The sequence below is a fragment of the Colossoma macropomum genome, unplaced genomic scaffold, assembly GCF_904425465.1.
Source record: "Colossoma macropomum unplaced genomic scaffold, Colossoma_macropomum, whole genome shotgun sequence".
Taxonomy (NCBI): domain Eukaryota; kingdom Metazoa; phylum Chordata; class Actinopteri; order Characiformes; family Serrasalmidae; genus Colossoma; species Colossoma macropomum.
The window spans coordinates 552,801-575,698 of NW_023495515.1; positions in this window are offsets into that span (position 1 = coordinate 552,801).

The window sequence follows — 22,898 nt, forward strand, 5'->3', positions numbered from 1 at the left end:
GTATCCAAACAAACTGTAACAAAACCAAACACAGAATATTAGCTGTTTTGTTTGAAACAGTTAACATAGCCATCCCAGCATGCCTAAATGCTGAATGTCCTTAATATCTGGTCAACAGCATTCTTCTGGTCAGAAACTGACCGGTGATAAAAAGGGTAGAGTGGTACTGATTAACAGATGGGCTATAATATGTGATATACTATACACTATATCTATATAGTTGACTTTTATGGGAGGTGGAGCTCATAAAGTGACCAGTGAGTAGAGGTACAAGAAAAGTGGCTCCAGTAAAGTGGGCAGTGAGTGAAAGTACAAGGGAGATGTTTCCAAAAACAGATGGGCTACAATATGCGATTGTACACCTTTATAGTTTACCTTTATGGTAGGTGGAGCTCATAAAGTGGCCAGCTAGTAGAAGCACAAGCATTTCTAATAATGTGGCCAGTAAGTGGATGTTCAAGGTAAGTGTTTCTAATAAAGTGGCCTGTGGGTGGAAGTACAAAGAATGCGTTTCTAATAAAGTGGCCAGCCGGTGGAAGCACAAGCTAGGCATTTCTAAAAAGGTGGCCAGTGAGTGGATGTTAAAGATAGGTGTTTCTAATAAAGTGGCCAGTGAGTAGAACCACAAGATAGGTGTTTCTAATAAAGTAGCCAGTGAGAGGACACACAGGGTAGGCATTTCTAATAAAGTGGCCAGTGAGAGGACATACCAGGTAGATGTTTCCAGTAAAGTGGCCAGTGAATAGAACCACAAGGTAGGTGTTTCTAATAAAGTGGCCAGTGAGTAGAACCGCAAGGTGGGTGTTTCTAATAAAGTGGCCAGTGATTCAGTGTACAAGATGGTTGTTTCTAATAAAGTGGCCAGTAAGAGGATGTACAGGGTAGATGTTTCTAATATAAAAGTGACCTGTGAGATGAGTGTGAATGCAGGATAATAATGTTTATAATTCTGAAAGGGGGGATTTTAACATAACCAACCAACGCCCAGGGAGCAGTTGGGGGTTAGGTGCCTTGCTCAAGGGCACTTCAGTGATGTACTGTCAGCTCAGGGGATCGAACCGGCAACCTTCTGGTCAATATGCACATAAGATTGCACTGTCATGCCACTGTTCAAATGGTATCAGGAAAATTCCATACAATCACCACTGAGTCCACGTTGTAATATTGATTCAACGTAGTTCTAACCAGCAACTCTTTGACAGTGACACGTAGTTCAGTTTTTCAGTGTGCTTTCAATGATGTTTGCATTTACAGTAACTGACTCTATTGACAGCTTCTCCTGCTTTCCATTATGGAGCACAATGAAGTGAATATGCTCTGGCTTTGACATTAAATTGGCGGTTTTTCAGGTCAATCAGGTCGTGTTCCACAGGCGCCTCCAGAATGACCTCTGCTCTTTACTCCTCCGTTCGCTTCCACTCAGCCTACTGGAAGACTGCTGGCTGGAAGCAGTGAAGGCAAAGAGCGACTGCTTCATCAATGACGGTAATACGTCTTGAATGAAATTCTTGCAATATGGAAAATATAACACAGTTTCATCTCAGAGCCATGAACAACTTTTCAAAACAATCTTAAAACAATGTCTCAAACGTCAGGCAGTGTATCTCTAATACCCTTCTGTGAGGGAGCTTTTGGAGGCATCAAACTCCTCAGTTTATAGGCGGAGACTTATTTTAGCCGCACCCCTGCACTTCAGAGCAGGAAGTGTCCCTCATGGCTACATGATGAACAGTTACATCCCATCGTTTTGAAGTAAAGTCTGAAAATCAGTATGGAGCTTTAAGAATTCTCATTACCGAAACACAATTTCTTTAATAAAGGAGTATTTATGTTTATGAATTAAAAATATGATGATTTTATGTGTGTACAGCTGTGTTTACTGGTCATGTACTGGCTAGCGTTTTTGAGTTCTGCTCGAAATGAGCTAAAATTGTCATTACCGAAACAGCCACTACTGAAACGTTTAGTAAAGTTTTGGTAGTGTTATGATTGTTTGGTTAGAGACAAAACAAAGTTGAATTATTTGTTTTAATAAAATAAATGTAATTAGGGTATTGGTCATTGAAAGCAAAAAGATTTTAGTCCAAGTCAGTTAAAAACATATATGGTTTCAACTCTGACCAAATGATGTGATGTGTGAAGAATGATGTGTATAGCCAGCTGGTCACTAGCTGAATATAGTTGTGTCCACTTTGTCATTTATTTTCTCTCCTTCACCCTGCCCTTTACAATTTGTCAAAATTTCATGGTGAATGGACAAAGAAATTACAAAGCTACCATTTTTCAGAGACAAGTTTTGTTATGACACAACAATATGTAAATGATTACATATATTTGAGAAGCTCAGAGGTTTTCTCTCCGCATTCCAGTGCAACAGCCTTATTCACAATATTCCTAAAGATTGCTCAGTGGAGGGGGGTGGAGAGGGGGGGGGGTGCCTGCTAAGCCATGCCCCCGCGTTCTGGTCCGCTGGTCAAAACCATTTAAAAAAAAACATGAGTTTAATTATCATTCTCGGCCAGCTTCGCTATGCATGACTAGTCTGGACCGCTATGGACGCAAGCTGGCTGGAGCATTCTGCATGGGACCATTTTGATCAACACCATAATGAAAGCAGAGAGGCGGAATTGGAAAAGTTTTCCAAGACATATGCTCCTGCCTAGCATTTTGGAGATGAGAAACAAAACCATAACTATAGTGTTCTATTATAATGACCAATTATGGGTACATATGGACTGCAAACTCTTTTTCTTATTTAAAACACCCACAGGAACTAATTTTGTGAGAGATATGTGAAGGAAATTAAGGAACCTGGTCACATGGTGTAATGTCCTTACAGTGATTGAGCTGGTTATGAGGACATGAATTGAAAGAATAAAACATCAGGAATGTTATTTGTTTTACAATGAGAGCAATTTCATTCTTTCCCCTGACCACAGGATAATTATCCTTAGGGTTATTGTCGTTCAGAGCATTCTATTAAATCCCTGTCAAGGCTAATTCATTCATTTTATCTGGTAGCTATTGGTATCTGGCTCCCACATGTTGGCTTCAAATCTTAGCATTGTGTTGAGCTTGCTGTCCTCGGTTGAATATGGCAATTTAATGAAAATGCTTTATGTAAAATGTCTTTCAAACTTTGCACTTTAAACTGCTGAAGGCTCTGGATAAGAACAAGAGAATTTTTATATCAGTAAAACATTTAAAATTCTGTATTAAAAAGAAACTTAACAAATGTTAACCCACATTTGAAGGACAGTGCTAAATGGCAGTGTTGAGAAATTGGTATATATATGTTACAGTGCAGGGACATCTCTACATTAGTGGCCAGTGGGGCCTGGGTCCACCAGGTTTGATTTTTTTGACCCAACTCTGAATGTGGTCTAGTAGAGTAAACTGGTCAATGAATCCTGCAACAGCCAATGAAAATGAGAGTGTGACAGAAGAAAATACAGCAAGGAAACAAAGAAAATTTTACAGTGTCATGTTACCATTATTAGTGACTGTCATAATATTTGATGTTATGATGGCCAACTACAACCCCATTTCCAAAATGTGGGGATGATGTGCAAAATGTAAATGAAAACAAAATGCAATGTTGTACGAAATATTAAAACCCAATATTTATTTGAAAATAGTACAAAGAGAACATATCAAATGTTGAAACTGAGACATTTTATTATTTTTTGAAAATTTTTGAATTTGATGGCAGCAACATGTTCCAAAAAAGTTGGGACAGGGGCAAAAAAAAGGCTGGTAAAGTTGTGTAATAAAACACCTGAAGGTAAATTCGCCACAGGTCAGCAACATCACTGGGTAGAAAGAGAGCATCCCAGAGATTCTTACAGAAGTAAAGGTGGGGAGGGGTTCACCATTCTGTGAAAGACTGTGTAGGCAAATAGCGGAAAAATTCAAGAATAAGGTTTCTCAGTGTAAAATAACAAAGAACTTGAGGATTTCATCATCTACAGTACATAACATTAAAAGATTTAGACAATCCAGAGAAATATCTGTATGCAAGGGACAGGGCTGAAAACCAGTATCGGCTATCCATGATCCATGCAGTGCCGCCTGCATTAAAAAACAGACATGATTCTGCAGTAGAAATCACTGCATGGACTCAGAAACACTTCTGAAAACCACTGCCTGTGAAAAATGCGTCAGTAAATGCAATTTAAAGCTCTACTATGCAAAGAAGACATCATATATAGAGAGGACCCAGAAACGCCACCTCTTTCTCTGGGCCTGATAATAGCATAGCTCTATAGTAAAAAAGTTAGGGTGCTAAACTGATCTGCCTGCAGTCCAGACCTGTCACTACTGATAACATTTGTCATTTTATGAAACAAGAAGTACAACAAATGAGCCCCCAAACTGTTTAGCAGGTGAAATCCTATATCAAACAAGAATGGGAAAACATTTTACTTTCAAAACTACAGCAGTGTCTTCTCAGTTCCGAGATGCTTACATAGTGTTGTGAAAAGAAGAGGTGATGCAACACAGTGGTAAACAGGCCCCCATCACAACTTTTTTGGAATGTGTTGCTGCCATCAAATTCAAAATGGGCATATATTAAAAAAATAAAAATAAAAAAAAACACAATAACATTTTGAAATTTAGGGTTTAAATGATTTGCATCATTGCATTTTGTTTTCATTTTCATTTTGTACAGCATCCAAACTTTTTGGAAATGGGGTTTAGTACACTTAGCAAAAACATGTGTTATAAGCTTTCATGACAACAGTAATAGTAACATGACTGTTATATTACTGACTATAATCTGTCATGACAACAGCACATGATGTCTGCCATGACATGTTTATGCCATAATTATGTTATTGTTCTGTAGCAGGGTTCAAGCAAACCATTGTATGTTTGTATGCAGTTGGCCAAGAATGCTTGTAACTGTTGTATTACATTGCACTATGAAAGAGGGAGAACAAATTAAAGTTTCCAGTGTTGGACAATAAAGTTGTTCTGTTTCAAATCAGTTGCTTCTTAACCTTGAACCTTACTGACAGCAACCCCTGTAATGACCGATCATATTTTGCTGTTGAATATTCAGCAAACCAAAGGTCATACATGATCAGGGCTGAATATCTATATGTACATTGTAATTTAAAACGTCCAATAGTTTCATACGAATAAGTAGTGTGTGTTTTGTCTTCAGGGATGACTCACACATGCTGAGGTGGCACTTTTGGAGCTTGAAGGGTCAGTATGGTCCTCATTACCATGACTGTGTCTAATCTCTGCATAATTAAGTCATTGGAGCTCCTCTCAGCTGGTGGTCAATGCCTACCAACATCCAAGGATGTGTGGGAGTTCATTTGTGGTGGGGACAAGATGGTACTTGTGTTGTCTTTTGCAAAACACTTGCTTTGCATGTTGTTAACAAGCTGCACTTGCATCTGTATTGTATATATTTAATGTTCTTTAAATAACCAAGTTCACATTGCCGCAAATATTCTAAACCCACTAGACTGAAAATTCTTCCGCTTTATTGGAAACGCCTACCTTGTACTTCAACTCACTGTCCAGTTTATGAGATCAACATATCTTATAGGTCCATTTGGTGCTTCACCATTTATCACCCCTCTATCTCATTTGCCATTGGTCAGTTTCTGACAACAGAACTGCTATTGACCAGACACTGTTATGGTTGGTGGATACTTGGCAGACAGCAGTGACACAAACATGGACCACCCCCTAACAAGAGCAGATCTGTGGTCAGAAACTGACTATCGATGACAGTCTAGAAGATTTCTAGCACAATTTGTGCATCAACAGATGGGCTACAGTCTTTAATTATACACCAGCAGGATGGATCTACAAGGGGAAGTGTTTCTAATTAAGTGACACAACGACTGTTTATGATAACATATACAATTATAAATTATGACAATGCTCCGATTTTAGGGTTAGACCTTTTGATGGTCCTCTATGTTAAAATTGTGAGCAACTATCTGGTGAAATTCAGCTGATTTTTAACAATGGGGTTTAAGGGTTATGAGAAAGATTTAGGTTTAGGGATTGTTAAGATGAAAAGTTCATGTGAATTCACAGTCAAAACTTCCATTAAGTCTCTTCCAGGAAATATGTCTGAGGAGATTAGATGTAAGATAATCCACTTCCATTAAGTAAGCTGAATGACAAAGGAAAATAAGTGGAAGTTTCTAAAACTGGAGTTGAAAAAGTAATTAAAATTTACAGAGACATGCAAGACATGGTAGAACTCCAAAACTGTCCTCATCAGATAAACAGTACCTAAAACTTTCATGCTGAGCTCCTCTTTTACTAAGATGGGAGAAAATTCACAGGTGTTTCTCTCCATCCTTCCACTGTGAGAAGACAACGATGGGCCCTCGCTCAGAACAGGAAATAGATAAAAAAAAAAGAAGAATTTTTGAGAAATCTCTCAATTATCCATTTTTTTTTAGAACAATGGACTGACTGCCCAGAGTCCAGACATTAACATCATCTAATGTGTTTTTTGGGATTTTGGATCATCATCTTCATCATCATCATCATCACCATCTTAAACCGCTTTTTCCAGATAGGGTCACGGTAGCAGAGAATCCCAGTCGACTCTGTCCCCCGCAACTCCTACCAGCTCCTTCCTGGGGACCCCAATCTGCTGCCAGGCCAACCTGGAGATATTATCCCCCCAGCGGGTCCTGGGACGACCTCGGGGTCTCCTCCCAATAGGCTGTGCCTGGTAAACCTCCAGCTCCTCACCCTGTCAAGTAGAGTGTAGCCTACCTCCCTGCGAAGAAAGCTTATTTCCGCCACTTGTGTTCTTTCGTTCATTACCCAAAGCTCTTGACCATAGGCAAGGGATGGGATCTAGACTGCCCGGTAAACAGAGAGCTTTGCCTTATGGCTCAGCTCCCTCTTCACCACTAGAGTCTGGTACAGTGACTGCATTACTGCTGCTGCCAGGATAATGAGGGGCAAAAAATACAACTAACATCTAAGGCTGAACTTTGGAGCTGTGGAAAATTATCCAATAATGAAAAAAAAAGAAGAATGTCTCCTGAAAAGAATGGAAGTTGTAATAAGTGAGTGGACACACTAAATACTGTTGAGGCTTCTGCATAATTTAATATTCAATATACACCGATCAGTCATAACATTGTGACGACTTCCTTGTTTCTACGCTCATTGTCCATTTTATCAGCTCCACTTACTATATAGGTGCACTTTGTAGTTCTACAGTTACAGACTGTAGTCCATCTGTTTCTGTGATACTTTGTTAGCCACCTCTTACCCTGTTCCTCAGTGGTCAGGACCCCCATAGACCCTCACAGAGCAGGTACTATTTGGGTGGTGGATCATTCTCAGCACTGCAGTAACGCTGACGTGGTGGTGTAGTGTTTGTTGTGCTGGTACAAGTGGATCAGACACATAGTGTCTGAGTAAGAAACCATAGTTAACCATAAAATTTAGTTTCCAAATTCAATCTTGACAAAACTTTGTTCTTCTGCAGTGAATTCTGAATTTTTGTTTTCTTCTTTCCTCAGCTGTGACTGCAGCCAGATTTTATGATGTCTGCCAACTTCTCAGCCCCCTCCTGGCCTGCGTTCCCCGTTTCCTCCGCAGAGCCATAGCAGGCCGAAGCGGAAAACGTGAACCAATCACAGGCACACCTCCCCCTGATTTTTAGTCAGAAGCCATTAATACCCTCTGTGACAGCCATGCATTATTCATCAGCCGTGTTTATTATGCATCAAACGGTGGGGCGGCCTAATCAGGGCAAGCCAGTTATCCTAATCAGAGCATAATTGACAGGACATGAACTGTGTAACAAGGATGGAAGGGCAGAGAGAAAAGGAGAGAGGACAAACGAGGGGTGAGATGAACCAGAGGGGAGCAGAGAGAAGAGGAAGGAGTTTCAGACAATAATTGACATGTTTCTGTAGAAATGTACTTACAGGAGCCAATGGGCAGTTGCTGAATTCTGACAGTTTCCATGAATTCTGCAGGCAAAGGCAGAGGCATTTTCCCATTAGGGGTGCTTGGGCAGCACCCTACCAACTATGAGCTAAAAAGAAGTAAAGAGCTCATTCCCAAAAATAGATTTCTTCATTTTAATACATTTTCATAAATCATGTTTTTTTTTATTGTGCATTCCAGGTAATATCAATCAAACTTTGGCTAAATTAAGTTAGAATAAAAATAAATGTAAAAACAACTAAAAAATACAGGTAACTTACAAAATTAAAAATGTAAAATTTTAAATTTAAAAATTTTAGCTTAAATTTTGTTTTGTTGGCAAAAGCAGATAACTCATTTCATGTTTCAGAGTTAAACACAGTCATTTAATAGACACAAATTTCTTTTAAGTGTAATATTAACACTCTTTAACATAAAACAAGCAGGTAAGGAGCTGAAAACTGCAACAAAATAGCTCATTAATTGTCAATATTAAACACCTATAAGCTCAAACTTTGGAAAACCCTAAGGCTGAATCTCAAATGGCTTACTGCTTCCTATACAGTGCATTATGTAAGTTATGAAATTTTGTCTTTTACACCTAAATATTGGGCTTTATGTCCAGTATGAATTGAGCTCACATGGCTGAATCCAGAGTGGTTCTCTGTTAGACTCACTGAGCTCTGTTTAGACGCAGCAGCCATTATTTTAAGATCTAAATGCCGTACTTTGTAGGGAGAAGGGAGCCATTTGAGATTCTGCAATTGCCGGCAGTGTTGCACCACCTGACCCGAATACTGTGTGCTGATTGGCTGAATGGATTCATCAGATTCTGCTGGAGAACAGTGCTGGTGTTTGACTATTTCTGCTGTAAAACGTGAACTTGCAGTGCCTTGACAATGAATAATAACGGCTTTTGTGATAAAACGTATATAGAGTTCAGAATGTGCTGGACGGCATTTTTTGCAAATTAACATTTCAAATAATTTTAAAATATATAACACCTTTTTTATTAAATACTTAATTTAAGTTTTATGTATATTTATGAAACTGAAAACTAAATGCCAGTTTATAAATCATATTTACAACAGCTAGAAGCTCTGGGGAAAACATCCTCGGCCGATTGAGTGGCCGTTGCTGGGCAAAATTAACAGATTGCTTTAAAACATTGGAAGCAGTTTAAGTAAACGTGGCTGTTGTACCATAAGCTGGCTAATATAATTGAGGTGCTAACTTTATATTCATTTGAATGAGTTTAAGTTGAAAAATGAAATGTTAAGAGGACATAATTCATAAATACAACAAAGGCCAGTCTTGTAATTGCATGCTGTAGTATTTTCATTATGGCTGTATATATACATACATATGACATGCCTATATATATATATATATATATATATATATATATATATATATATATATAATTTCCCTAGACATCCATTATCTTATTTTCTTGAGTTTTCATATATGCATTTGCTGCTGTTGTGACAAAACCATTTTTGGCAATTTTCAGTTTTTGACATTTAAAAATGTCTGTTTGCCTTTATATTGTGTTTAAATTTCATAATAATTGGACTAAAGGAAAGGGCCAAAAATTACTTGGAAAAAAGTCTGGTTCCATTGACTTACATTAAAAGTAAAGGTTTTTTCCTTCTCCTGTAAAGTTACCATTTTGGAGAGACAAGGTTTTGTTTTGACAACAGCGTATTGGTATTTGTTGAGTGGTGCACTGATGGTGTTTTTGAGCATGCTGAAAGTGGTGGGTTTCAACTGAGCTTGTGCATTTTATCTCTAAGTTGATGTGCTTGAAGCTGATAATATATTGCTGTCCAGCTATTTTCATCAAATGCACCTCATGGACCTGGCTTGTAACTCACAATCATAGTTTTGCAGGCTGAATGGAGAGCTAATGCTGAAGTACACTCATAAAAAAAGATGGTTCTTTAAGGGTTTGTTGGTAATTAATGTTTATACATAGAACCATGAACCCATCTGCATGCTTGGATGGTTTTTGCATGGTGAAATGGTTCTTCAAATTAATGGAGAATGTGTTGTTCCTTGTAGAACCTTTTTTGAAAATGTTCTGTCTCATCTTAAGACCTGTATTATTAGACTATAATGGTTATAGTTTAAAATTTGCATCATATAATCTTATATCATATATATTTAAAATGTTTCAACAACTGCCTATTAACTTCTATTTTAAGCGATTTTTGATTCAGTGGGTTTCTTGTTGAGGAAAATGTGGCAAAATAATTTTCTGTGGTAATTGTCTGCATTCTACAGATGAATAATGCTGGAATATGTCAAACTGCCGCAGCTGCACTTAAGGGAAGAAGTAATAAAAATGTAGCTTTAAGGAAGTTTGGAATTTGAGAAATAGGGGATGCTGAAGAAAAAGTAACGCTGAATCAAATGGAATTGTGTCTCTGATAACTGTGTTGTAAATTTCAAAGCACAGAGGAATGCAGCCCCTTCAGGGAGCAACATAACAGGCATTTTTTATGTTTCATTGTCATATATTTGGAAACTGGCATTGTGGGTTTCTTTTTTCTCTAGAAAAGAAAAGGTATTATACTCTATTCAAGTCAAATAGATGAGGTAGTTATTGTGAAGCAGCCTTACTGCCTCAGCTCAGCTACAATTCATAAATTCAACATGTTTAATTATATTAGACACAAATTGATTTGATTGATGTATCAGTGATCACTCTATCAATGGAGTTTCTGGAGTTTCTGACTTTGGTTAAATAAACACAATTTTCAAAATAAACTCCACATGTAAAGATCATATTGATACAGATAAAACAGCCAACATGCATCCTACCTTTTTAGAAACATTACGACTCACTGACCACTTTATTAGAAACACTTTCACTCACTGGCCACTTTTTTGGAAACCCCTTCCTAGTGCTTCCACTGACTGATCACTTTCTTAGAAACACCTACCTTGTGTTTCCACACACTGGGCGCTATATTACAAACTGTGCTTTGACTTACTGGCCACTTTATTAGAAACCTCTACTTTTTACTGCCACATACTGACCATTTTTTAGTAACAGTTAACTAAAAGTTCACTTTATTAAAAACACCTACTTTTTACCTCCCCTAACTGGCCACTTTATTAGAAACCCCTACCTTGTACTTTCACTCACTGGTCACATTATAAGAAACAACTGCATTCACTCTAAAATGTACTGGGTTGTTTTATACCCAAATGCTGGGTTGAGCCAGTTGGGTCATTGTGTTGAGTTGTTTCCAAAGTGCAGGATAGTTTTGAGGTAGTTTTTGGAGAGCCCAGCTGTGGTTTGAGTGACTATATTATGTAACAGTGCTAGATAGAACTGGGTTAGTTAAACTCCTCTTCATCAGGTAGCAACTCAGAGTCACAGCTAACAGGAATTGGTAGAAAACTTCCATAAAATATAGACTTTTTACTTACTCCTCAGTGAAGACAACAAATGTAAGTGTTTTTATTTCTAGAAAACTATATATTATTAATCCCTTAAAATCCCAGACATATTACATGCCAAGGCTTATTATTCGGTAACCAGGGATTTCGATGCAAACTGGCTGAGCTATTCTTAGATTATAGAATTGTGTAATTATACTTTGGGCCCTGACCATTGAAGGGGTTAACTATATCTTTTCTAGATGTGATGTGAGACTGATAGAGTTAACTAACTTAGCTAACATCAGCATGCTAACTATATTTTTTGTATCTCGTAGCAGTAGCCATTTATATGACATTTATCCATATTTAAGGCTGAATATTAGGTCATTTTAAAAGAAATGTTAGCATTATTTGTGTAATAGTTTTACTTAATGTGGCTACTGTTAGCCTACCAAATAAGCTACATAGCTAACCTGGCTAATGTTAGTTAACCAAACAAATTTGATTTGAATAAACTCTATATCACCCCTCTTTTCTCAGTATAAGGTATGATACATTGGATGTTTTTGTTTTTATCATGTTTGTTGGGTCTTTTCTCTAAAATTTGATATTGTTTCTTATTACAGTTTGGGACAAACATGCCAGAATATCTGCAGCAAAACAAAAAAAACCATAATATTAATATTATTTATATTTATTGAGCAAAATGTTAATAAATTTATGTTGCATATACACTATATTGCCAAAAGTGTTCACTCACCCATCCAAATCATTGAATTCAGGTATTCCAATCACTTTCATGGCCACAGGTGTATAAAACCGAGCACCTAGGCCTGCAGACTGCTTCTACAGACATTAGTGAAAGAATGGGTCTCTCTCCCTGAGCTCAGTGAAGTCCAGCGTGGTACCGTGATAGGATGCCACCTGTGCAACAAGTCCAGTCGTGAAATTTCCTCGCTACTAAATATTCCACAGTCAACTGTCAGTGGTGTTATAACAAAGTGGAAGCGATTGGGAACGACAGCAATTCAGCCACGAAGTGGTTGGCCACGTAAAATGACAGAGCGGGGTCAGCGGATGCTGAGGCGCATAGTGCGCAGAGGTCACCAACTTTCTGCAGAGTCAATCACTACAGACCTCCAAACTTCATGTGGCCTTCAGATTAGCTCAAGAACAGCGTAGAGAGCTTCAGCATACCAAGAGATTTTGGACAATTTCATGCTCCCAACTTTGTGGGAACAGTTTGGGGACAGCTGAGCACCAGTGCGCAAAGCAAGGTCCATCAAGACATGGATGAGCGAGTTTGGTGGGGAAGAACTGGACTGGCCTGCACAGAGTCCTGACCTCAACCCGATAGAATACCTTTGGGATGAATTAGAGCAGAGACTGTGAGCCAGGCCTTCTCGTCCAACATCAGTGTCTGACCTCACAAATACGTTTTTGGAAGAATGGTCAAAAAGTCCCATAAACACTCCTAACCCCTGTGGAAAGCCTTCCCAGAAGAGTTGAAGCTGTTGTAGCTGCAAAGGGTGGGCCGACAGCATATTAAACCCTATGGATTAAGAATGGGATGTAACATATATATATATATGATATATATATATATATATATATCATGTCCAGCTCCCTGGACAAAAAATTAGTCACCTTGCATATTAATGGTGGTAGTAACTTCAGGCTCCTGCAGATGGCGTTGCATGAGGATGATCAGGCTATAAATGTGTGTGATGGCATATGGGTGTGCTAAAGGCCACAGTGTGAAGAAACTAGCTGAATTTGCAGGTGTATCCAAGCGTACAGTCATACAGGTCGACCAGCAATGGCAGAAATCCCAGTCTACAGGAAATTCTCGTCAAATTGTGGCCGAAAGATGATACTGACGGATAGGGACCACCGGCGTGTTTCACGGCTTGTGAATAAAAATCACTTCGCCTCCAGGAAAGAAATGCTTCTAGAAGTCAATGCAGGTTCTTCACAACCAATTTCTGAAAGAACACTCCGCAGGGAACTGCACACAATGAACATATGGCCTTCTGCTCACAAAGCTGCCTGGTTACAGTGGGCAAAGAGACACAAAAACTGGACTGTTCATGACTGGAAACGTGTTAAGTCTTTGATGCAAGAGTGGCTGAACATTGATGTCTCCTGCATCCAGAAACTTGTCCAGTCCATGCCAAATCGAATCGCAGCTGTTATTCATGCTTGTGGGGGTATTCCACACTGTTAGGTACATTTCAGTAGGAATAGGAATAGGAATAGGAACTCATTTTTTGTCCGGTGAGAAAAAAATATCAGACAGTAACCTGATAAAAGAGTTGAAATGAACTGAGTGCTGGGTCACCATAATGTTGAGTAAATCTATCGACCCAGTCCATTAGCCTGTTCATATATCCCAGTGATGCTTGGCCAGATTAACCAGCGCATGTTCTGTTATATAGTGACCCAGCGCTAGGTTACGGATATGAAGGATGTAGGATGTTTTAACCCAGCATTTTTTTGAGTGTTGGACTTTCACCCACTGGCCACTGTATTATAAACATCTATCTTAGAGGGCCACTATATATGTGTACAATTACAGACTGTAGTCCACCTGTTTCTGCACAATTTACCAGCCCTCCCTCTAGTCCATTCATCATTAGTTTGCTTCTGACCACAGGACTACTGTTGACCAGACATTACTGTGTGGTGGATTATTCTCAGCACAGCAGTGATGTTGACGCAGTGTGTGTGGTGCTGGTATAGGTGTATCAGACCCAGCAGTGCTGCTGGCGTTTCTACACATGTCAGTGTTGAGATTGGTCCACCAACCAAAAATATCCAGAAAAGTGGTCAGTAATCACTAATGAAGGGCTAAACGATGGCCAACACAGGCTATGCACCTACAGATGTGCTGAAGTCTCTAACTGGGCACCAGCAAATGGAGCTACAAGGTGATGCTCTGAATTAATTTGATATTTATGGTGCAACTAAACTAAAGAAACCTTGTCACCTGTACACTTCCTGTAGTGTATTGCAGTCTATCAGAAAAACTGTATTACTCTTTCATATAAACATCACAGTGGTTAATAGAGACCTTTGTTTATAAGTAATAAATGTGCCGACTTTTTGTCCATAATTAAAGCTGTGGATGACTAAATGACTCTCAACTAATCATGACAGCACTACTACACAGCAGGTGTTACTAATAAAGAGGATGGCTAGTGAATAACATGATCAGGTTCAGCTATATAGTCCCAGTTTTTCACATGTCCTATGCGTTTTATATACTTAAACTTTATATAACTATATACTCCATTGCTTTCCGACTTAATCCCAATATGCCACATATGTATTATGTGGTTGATTGTCAGTGGTGTACCATGACTATTAGTGCAAGGCCTTCAGTTTGATCTATAAAAAATAACACATCCTTAAGATAATGTTAATTTCTGCTAGCATGCCAACTGTTTTATTTGATATAGAACATTAAGTTTTATTTGAAGCTTATTACCTATATTAACACATTGTCATTGTCCAAATGATAACATGTATCACCAAAATGGTAAGTTTATAGGAGAGGGGAAAATTCATTAATGTAATGTATAGAGATTTTATTCCAAGTGATTTTGGAGCGTTCCTGTTGCGTCTTTCATCATGTGTTTTACAGCCTTTATTTTACTTTTCATTCAGTAAAGAGCTCAGGCTTAGAGCTTCCATCAATTTTCCTTTACTAACAACTGATTGAAACCTGCTTCAATTGTGGCTCATGTACACAGTCAGTGACATATCTAGGACTTCCACAAGGACATTTGTCTTACACATATGGTCCCACCCAGGGAAACTGTATGCAGGGGTGCTGAGGGAGCTGCAGCACCCCCTAAAGACAGGACTGTATATGCTAAAAACAATCATGATAACACAAAGATCTCAACTTTTTGGTAATTAGAGTGTAGTTTGTAGTTTTTCATTTTTATTTATATATTTAAAAATTAATCTGCAGTAGCTGTGCACTGTTTAAGTGAACACAATCAGCCCAAGCGCCACATATCAACAATCTGATTGGTCGCCGCTCAGCTCATTTGCGTAAAGTCATAGCTCATTTGCATAAGTTGCCCAGAATGAGAGCAGAGAGAGGGTCAGAGCAGCAGCTGTCTGAGGTGTCAGGTATGCGGATATATTATAGTCGCTCGCCTCATTATAGTACAGTATGATGCATTGTGTTTGATGCAAATGATCAAAAACTGAAAAAAGGGAAATAATTTTGCAAGACATTCATGTCAGGTTTATGCTGCTTAAAATTTCAGCACCCCCAACTGAAAACACCTTCCCGTGTCCCTGGTTCCACCCTTTGGTGGCTGGTTTCACTCTCACGTTTTGATTATATTGGTGTTAATCTAACTTGTAGGGCCTTCAGTCCAGCTCCTAAAGACCTAACCAATGGAAGAGCTCACCTGACTGTATCTGCTTAGATCACAGAAAAAAAAGAATAGATTTGCTATAGGATGCTTAAACCACTTGTTTTCAACCCTTTTGCTTCCAACCAAAAAACTAACAATGAAATAAAAGTATTACTACAATATTTGTAGAGTTTAAACACAGAAAGCAAAATGATTATGTTTAAAATTGAACTAAATTACAGGTACTCCCTTAAAAAGATGACTCTTTAAGAGTTCTTTAGCAAAGACAATGCTTCTATATAGAACCATGAACAGTCAAGGAATGCTTTGCATGCTTAAATGGTTCCTTGTATGGGAAAATGGTTCTTTAAATTGATGGAGAATTTGTTATATATGGTTTTTTGAAAATGGTTCTTTTTAAGCACGAAAAAGGGTTATAGTATTGTTACGATGTCTACCTTGTAACATTAGAACAATGCTTTTTGGTGCTATTTCCCATGAATCTGAAGAACTATTCAAACTATGATTCTTTGAATGTACATGGTTCTATATAGGACCACTGTCTCTACCATAGCTTCCCAGAAATCATTATCTGAAGGCCTAGAAAGCCCTGAAGATCCTCACTGTCCATGATAATGGACAGTAAGTTCCCTCAGGACTTTCTAGGCCTGGAGGTCCTCACTGTCCATTAAAATGAACAGTAATTTCAAAAAAACCTGTTGACTCAAACCAAACTTAGGAGAGAATCAAATGGCCAAGTGCTGAAACAATCAATTTTTCAACCTAATAGTGATTAGGTTGAAAAACCTCTGAGTAATATTGCAAAAAAAAAAGCTCATTCTTTTAGTTTCCTTGACAGAATTTGTTTTACAAAAGTCGCATGCCATCCGTGTTGGGCTCCAATCTTACGGGTCTTTAGCTTCGGGAGCTCGGCTGCGCCTTGAGACCACGCGCTCGATGCCAATGTTGTTTCCTGTCTTCGTTTAGAGGCAGCCTTGCTGTCAGCGAGTGCAGACATTTGCCAAAAGCACGAGTCGGGCTGGATCGAAGGCACCAGTCGACGAATGTCTTATTATTTTCTGCGCTTGGGGAATAGCTCATGTAGCACCTCAGCCGTCACAGCGGAGAGTGCGAATAGGGAGACGGACGAGAAAGCTGCTGATGGAGAGAGAGAGAGAGAGAGAGAGACAGAGAGAGAGAGAGAGACTGTGGTCAGCGAAGTCATTGGCATCTGGCACGACTTGCTCCATGGACATCTGTAGCAGCCTGCCGCATTAGCGCCCCGCTCATTAGCTGCCTGAGCACAAAAACCCTGAATAATTCATGAGCCGCTGATTAATACACAGATCCCGTCAGGCTGAGGCTCTCATAACCCCTCCCCTCTGCTTCCTGTCGCTGTGGCAGCAGGGGCTGGGCTCCGGAGCAGAGGAAGGCTGGAAGGTGTTGATCCATAATGCATAATGCTCTGCATCAACAAAGAGGGATGGGGTTCTGGCATTAGGGGGCGCTAGCTACACTGGAAAAATGAATAGGTCCCCTGTAGCATTTCACCCAAAAATATATGCAATGTATGCATATTATTTGCAAACAACTGTGTGCAAAATAAACATATTACATTTAAATATGACCAGCATAGCTTCATCTCTCCAAAATGGTTCACAATAGTTCCCAAGAGAAGGAAAGCATGTTGTTCATTTTTAATGTCAGTTTAGATATTTTATTCCAAATTATTTTTATTTTTCACTGGGAGGGGCAGCCAGTGCTTTCAAATCTTACAAAAATAAGATTCAGTTACGTTTTTTGAAGACAACAATGATTTTTTCCACAATTTTATGAATTCCTTACCTTAATGTAATGTATTTCCACAAGCTGGTTTGGCTATCATTGGGCCTAGTTCACCAATATCTTTCTAAGTTTTTTTTCTCAAATTTGTTCTTGAGAAAAATTCTGTTCTTATCTTAGAACAAATCCCAAATAAGAAAACATTGGTGAATGTCAGAATCTTAGTAGGGGGGTTTTACGAAGAAATTTCTTCTTAAGAATGGTCAGTGAATGAGGCCTAATGTGTGCATCATAACAATTAGCTTGGTCATGCCTTTGTCATTGCTGTATGATTTTAAGGTTTATTTTTAAATGATTGCAAATATATACAAATATAAATGTTGCAAGTCATACCTGTATGAAATTATTTCCAAAATTAATGCTTTTATTGGTAACTTTATTATTATAAAATACACTCAAAAGCATTTTCAGCACTAAACATGGTCTCAGTACATGCAGATCTTTAGTCCTGTTGGAAAAGTATCTCAGGCGTCTCCTCACGAAGCACCTTGAGCAAATGTCAAAAGTTGTCATCCAAAAAATAATAATAATTCCATCTGTTTTATAGCTTGATGTCTTCACTTTTACTCTTAAACGAGTGAAATAGTAGGACAAAAACAATGAAAATCCTTCTATGAGCAGATATGTCCTAATTTTTGACTACGAATGTAGCTAACATTTGATTTGTAATAGTATTGGTGTGATAAAGAACCATTTATTCAATGTTCTTTGGAGAACCATACAGATCACTATAGTTTGTCCTACAGAAAGACCCATTTAAACGTTTGAATGGTTCTTTGAGCAATCATGGTTCTCTCTCTCTCTCTCTCTCTCTATATATATATATATATTATATTATATATATATATACTCCATTGCCTTTGCTAAAGAAACCTTGAAGAACCCCTTTTTAATGGTTGTCTTCAATGGATCGCTTTATAAATAAGAAAACCTTTTCTTTTTTTTTCGGTCGGAAATCTGCAGATTGTTAATAATGGGTAAATTATTCATAAGTTAGGCTTTGATTCTCGGATAGATCCCCTTGTTTTGTTTGTTTATATGTTTGTTTTTCTAAATCTTGGTCACATAAATGCGGTCTGTGCTGTTTTAGGTTGTTGAGTTATCCCAAAGGACCTGCTATAAAATATTCCTTAGTCCTGTCCAACCAGCGATGCTGTCATGCATGAATCTGACAGCACACGTTCACTGGGGACATAGAGTGGTCTGAGACCTGTGTTACATACTGGAACTTGAGAAGTTGAAGGGTACAGGTCATTTCCACAATAGTGGAATGAGGGGGTTGGTGGACTTAAGGTGCTGAAATTGAATAAAGGAGTGGGTACAGGTCATCTTTGTAACGCTGAAGGAATGAATGATGAAGCTGAGGGGTACATGTTATCTCTGTAACACTGAGCAAAAGGAATGATTGAGCTGTAGGGTACAGGCCATTTCAGTAACTCTGAGTAAATAGATGATAAAACTGAGGGAGACCAGTCATCTCCGTAACGCTAAGAGAATGAGGGGTACAGCTCATTTGAATAACATGTAGTAAATGTGTAATGAAGCTGAGGGCTACTGGTCATCTCCGTAACACTGAGCTAAGAGAATGATAGAGCTGAGGGGTACAAGTCATTTCCATAATGCTGAATGAACGGATGATAAAGACAAGACCTCCAGGTCATCTCTGTAACACTGAGTGAATGAATGATGAAGTAACAAGTCATTTTCATTTTGCGGAGAGGATGGAAGATGCAACCGAGTTTTACAGGTAATCTTCATAACACTGAGGCAATGGATAAGGCTGCGGGGTACAAGTCATCTTGTAACACTGAATAAATGGTTGATGAAGATGAGTGGTACAGGTCATTTCTGTAACACTGGGCAAAGGAAACTATGGAGCTGAGGGGTACAGGTCAATTTTGTAACACTGAGTGAAAAGATGATGAAGCTAAGGGAAACAGGTGCTCTCCGTAATAATGACTGAATGGATGATGAGGATGAAGTGTATAGGTAATTTGTGTAACACATAGTCAATGCATGACAGAGCTGAAGGGTACTGGTCATCTCTGTAACACTGAGCAAAGAGAATGATGGAGCTGACGGCTACAGGTCATTTCTGCAACACTGAGTAAAGGGAATGCTGGACCTGACGGGCTTGGATTGTTTTCATATTGCTGACCAAAGCACTAATGAAACTGAAGGGTACAAGTCATTTCTGTAACATTAAGTGAGTGAATGTTGAAGCCAAAATGAATGTTATATCAATAATACTGATTAAATGGATGATGAAGCTGAAGGGTTACAGGTCATCTCAGTAACAAGAGTGAATAAATGATGAAGCAGCTAGTAATTTTCATAATGGATAATGAAGCTGAAGGATGCAGGTCATCTCCATAACACTGAGTGAAGGGATGATGAGGCATACAGGTCATCTCTGTAATACTGAAAGATGAGGGGTACAGGTACTTTCCATAATGCTGAGTGAAGGAATGATGAAGCACAACTCATCTCCATAACACTGAGATGATAAAACTAGAGTAGAAGGCATCTCTGTACTAATTGAAGATAATGTTTGACATGATGGGTATGGATTGTGTCCATAATGTTGACTAACCAGAAGATGAAACGGGGTGGGGGGGGTTGTGGCGTACAGGTCATCTCCTTAACACTGCATGAATGGATTATGAAGCTGTGGGGTACAGGTCATCTTTGCAACACTGAGTGAATGGATGATGAAGCTGAGTGGTATAGGTTGTCTTTGTAACACAGACTGATTACTAGAATTGAAGGGTATGGATCATGCCCGTAACACTGAGTGAATGGATGATGAAGCTGAGGGGTTAAAGTCATCTCTGTTACACTGCATGAATGATGAAGCTGTGGGGTACAGGTCATCTTTGCAACACTGAGTGAATGGATGATGAAGTTGAGTGGTATAGGTTGTCTTTGTAACACAGAGTGATTACTAGAATTGAAGGGTATGGATCATGCCTGTAACACTGAATGAATGGATGATGAAGCTGAGGAGTACAGGTCATCTCTGTAACACTTAGTGAATGGATGATGAAGCTGAGGGGTACAGGTCATGTTTGTAACACTGAGTGAAGTGAATACTAGAATTGAAGGGTATGGATCATGCCTGTAACACTGAATGAATGGATGATGAAGCTGAGGAGTACAGGTCATCTCTGTAACACTTAGTGAATGAATGATGAAGCTGGGGGGGTACAGGTCATGTTTGTAACACTGAGTGAAGTGAATACTAGAATTGAAGGGTATGGATCATGTCTGTAACACTGAGTGAAGGGATGATGAAGCTGGGGGGTACAGGTCATCTCTGTAACACTGTGCGAGGTGAATACTCGAATTGAAGAGATCATGTTTGTAATGCTGACCAAGGGAATGATGAGGCTGACAGCATTATACAAAAAGAAATGATAATATATGGATCAAACTGCATCAGATAAGCATTAGGGTTTTGTTATGCAGATAGACTTATTTGGGGCTTCTTTGCAGTTATATGGTGGGGACTGTGCTGGATTGTTGTTCGCTCTATTGGAATCTTCCTGACATCCCTCCTGATAGTGCTGCTCGTTAAGTTAATGGTGCAAATTGAATCACTTTGCTTTATTGAGGGCTTTTAGATGGGGTTAATTGGGGTCAGCCTCGAGCAGCCGCTTGTCTTCACAGGACAGCACTCTACTGTAACTGATAATGGACAGCTGAAGTGCCCGAAAGATAGAACAACAAGGTTCCTTGGCTTTTTTTTTATATATATTATAGAGTTTGATGCATAAAACAGTTGTTAAAGTTTCCATGCACACTGTTCACTCCACAGTTCATACAGTGCATATATGGAAACTGCAAAAACAGCCTGTTTTGAGTTAACTGCTTTTGTGCTGTGGATTTGCATGAAGTCATTGGCAAAAGTTTGAAAACCCCAGGTCAAATTACATGCTTTATTGATTTTCTAACTTAAAATAAGTCAACACATCCTCGAAAAAAACACATTTAAATTTAACATTTTTTGAGAAAGAAAATAAACATAACAAAAGTTATGATGCATTTTATACTTTTATGTTTTATATGTGTTCAATATGTTTGGCTTATAACCTGTTAAGACTTTTTATTCAGTAACTAAACGTTAGTTCATTAACATATTATTGGCTTATGGAATACGTGGGGATGTGATGTGTGCTCATAGTGTCTTGGGCTGGGGGTCCCAAAAGCTGGACCTGGGCCTAGTTTGATATGGAATGTAAACATTACTAAAGATTCAAAATATCCCATTCACTCCCCAGTCCAAAATTCATTGATTTTGTGATGTTACAAAAGCCAATGTATTTACATACATATTTATAGCAAGTTAAACCTGCCCGTTCATGCTGGTTCATGCTGCTTCAGCCTTGGATGCCTCTTGATTGAAGGCAACCAATCAGAACAGGCAGTCGTATGCTAAAGTTTGGGTGCCTCTGATCAAACAGTATGTTTTTACATGAAAAGAGGTCAACACATCCCTTATTTGGACGTTTAGGTATTTCCAATACATTATACTTATATTGTACTTTGTACAAAAATTGGCAGAAAAATAATAAAAAGTAAATTTTGTTCCCTGTAGAAAAATAAAAGTAAATTTTGTTCCCTGTAGAGAACATGTTAATTTTTTTTACTTACAAAATCAACAAAATTTGCAATTTTGATGATGGGTGTTCAAATGTTTGCATATGACTATATATCAGTCTTAAAGTGACAATAACAAAAGCGGCCTGTCTTGAAAATGGCCATGTAAAAATAAATCATAAAACCACATAAATTGTATAAGTAGGAAGAATGCAGTATATGGGATCTTAAATCAACACGGTCTACATCACTATGATAGCACATACTGGGCTGAATACAAAACACAGCTTAAACATATTCCCCACTGGTGAGTTTTTGATGGAGAATGTTCATTGGTGTTTCATTTTAATTCGCAGTCCATCACTTAACATGAGTTAGTACTTAACCTGTAGCCAAGAACTCTGCAAGTAATGTTTATGTTGCTGTATGCTTGCTGGACTGTCTTAAATCAGGCCAGAGTAAGATTTCCTATAATTGGACCAGCTACAGTGTGCACCGAGTAGTGGTCCACCCTTCAGCTGTTCCCCCTATTCCACCCACAGAGTGAGCAGGAGTTCCACTTGACCGAGCAATTATCTCTAAATTAAGGCCAGAGTGAAGTAGAGGAAACTCCTGTTCCGGAGTGTTTTATTTCTGTGCTCACTCGGCCACTGGAGAGGCGTCACGGTACATTTAGTTTGGCAACAGAACTGGGTCTATCTCGTCTTGGGACACATCAGGCATACTTCCCTGGCGGCTGCTTCCCCAGGCCTT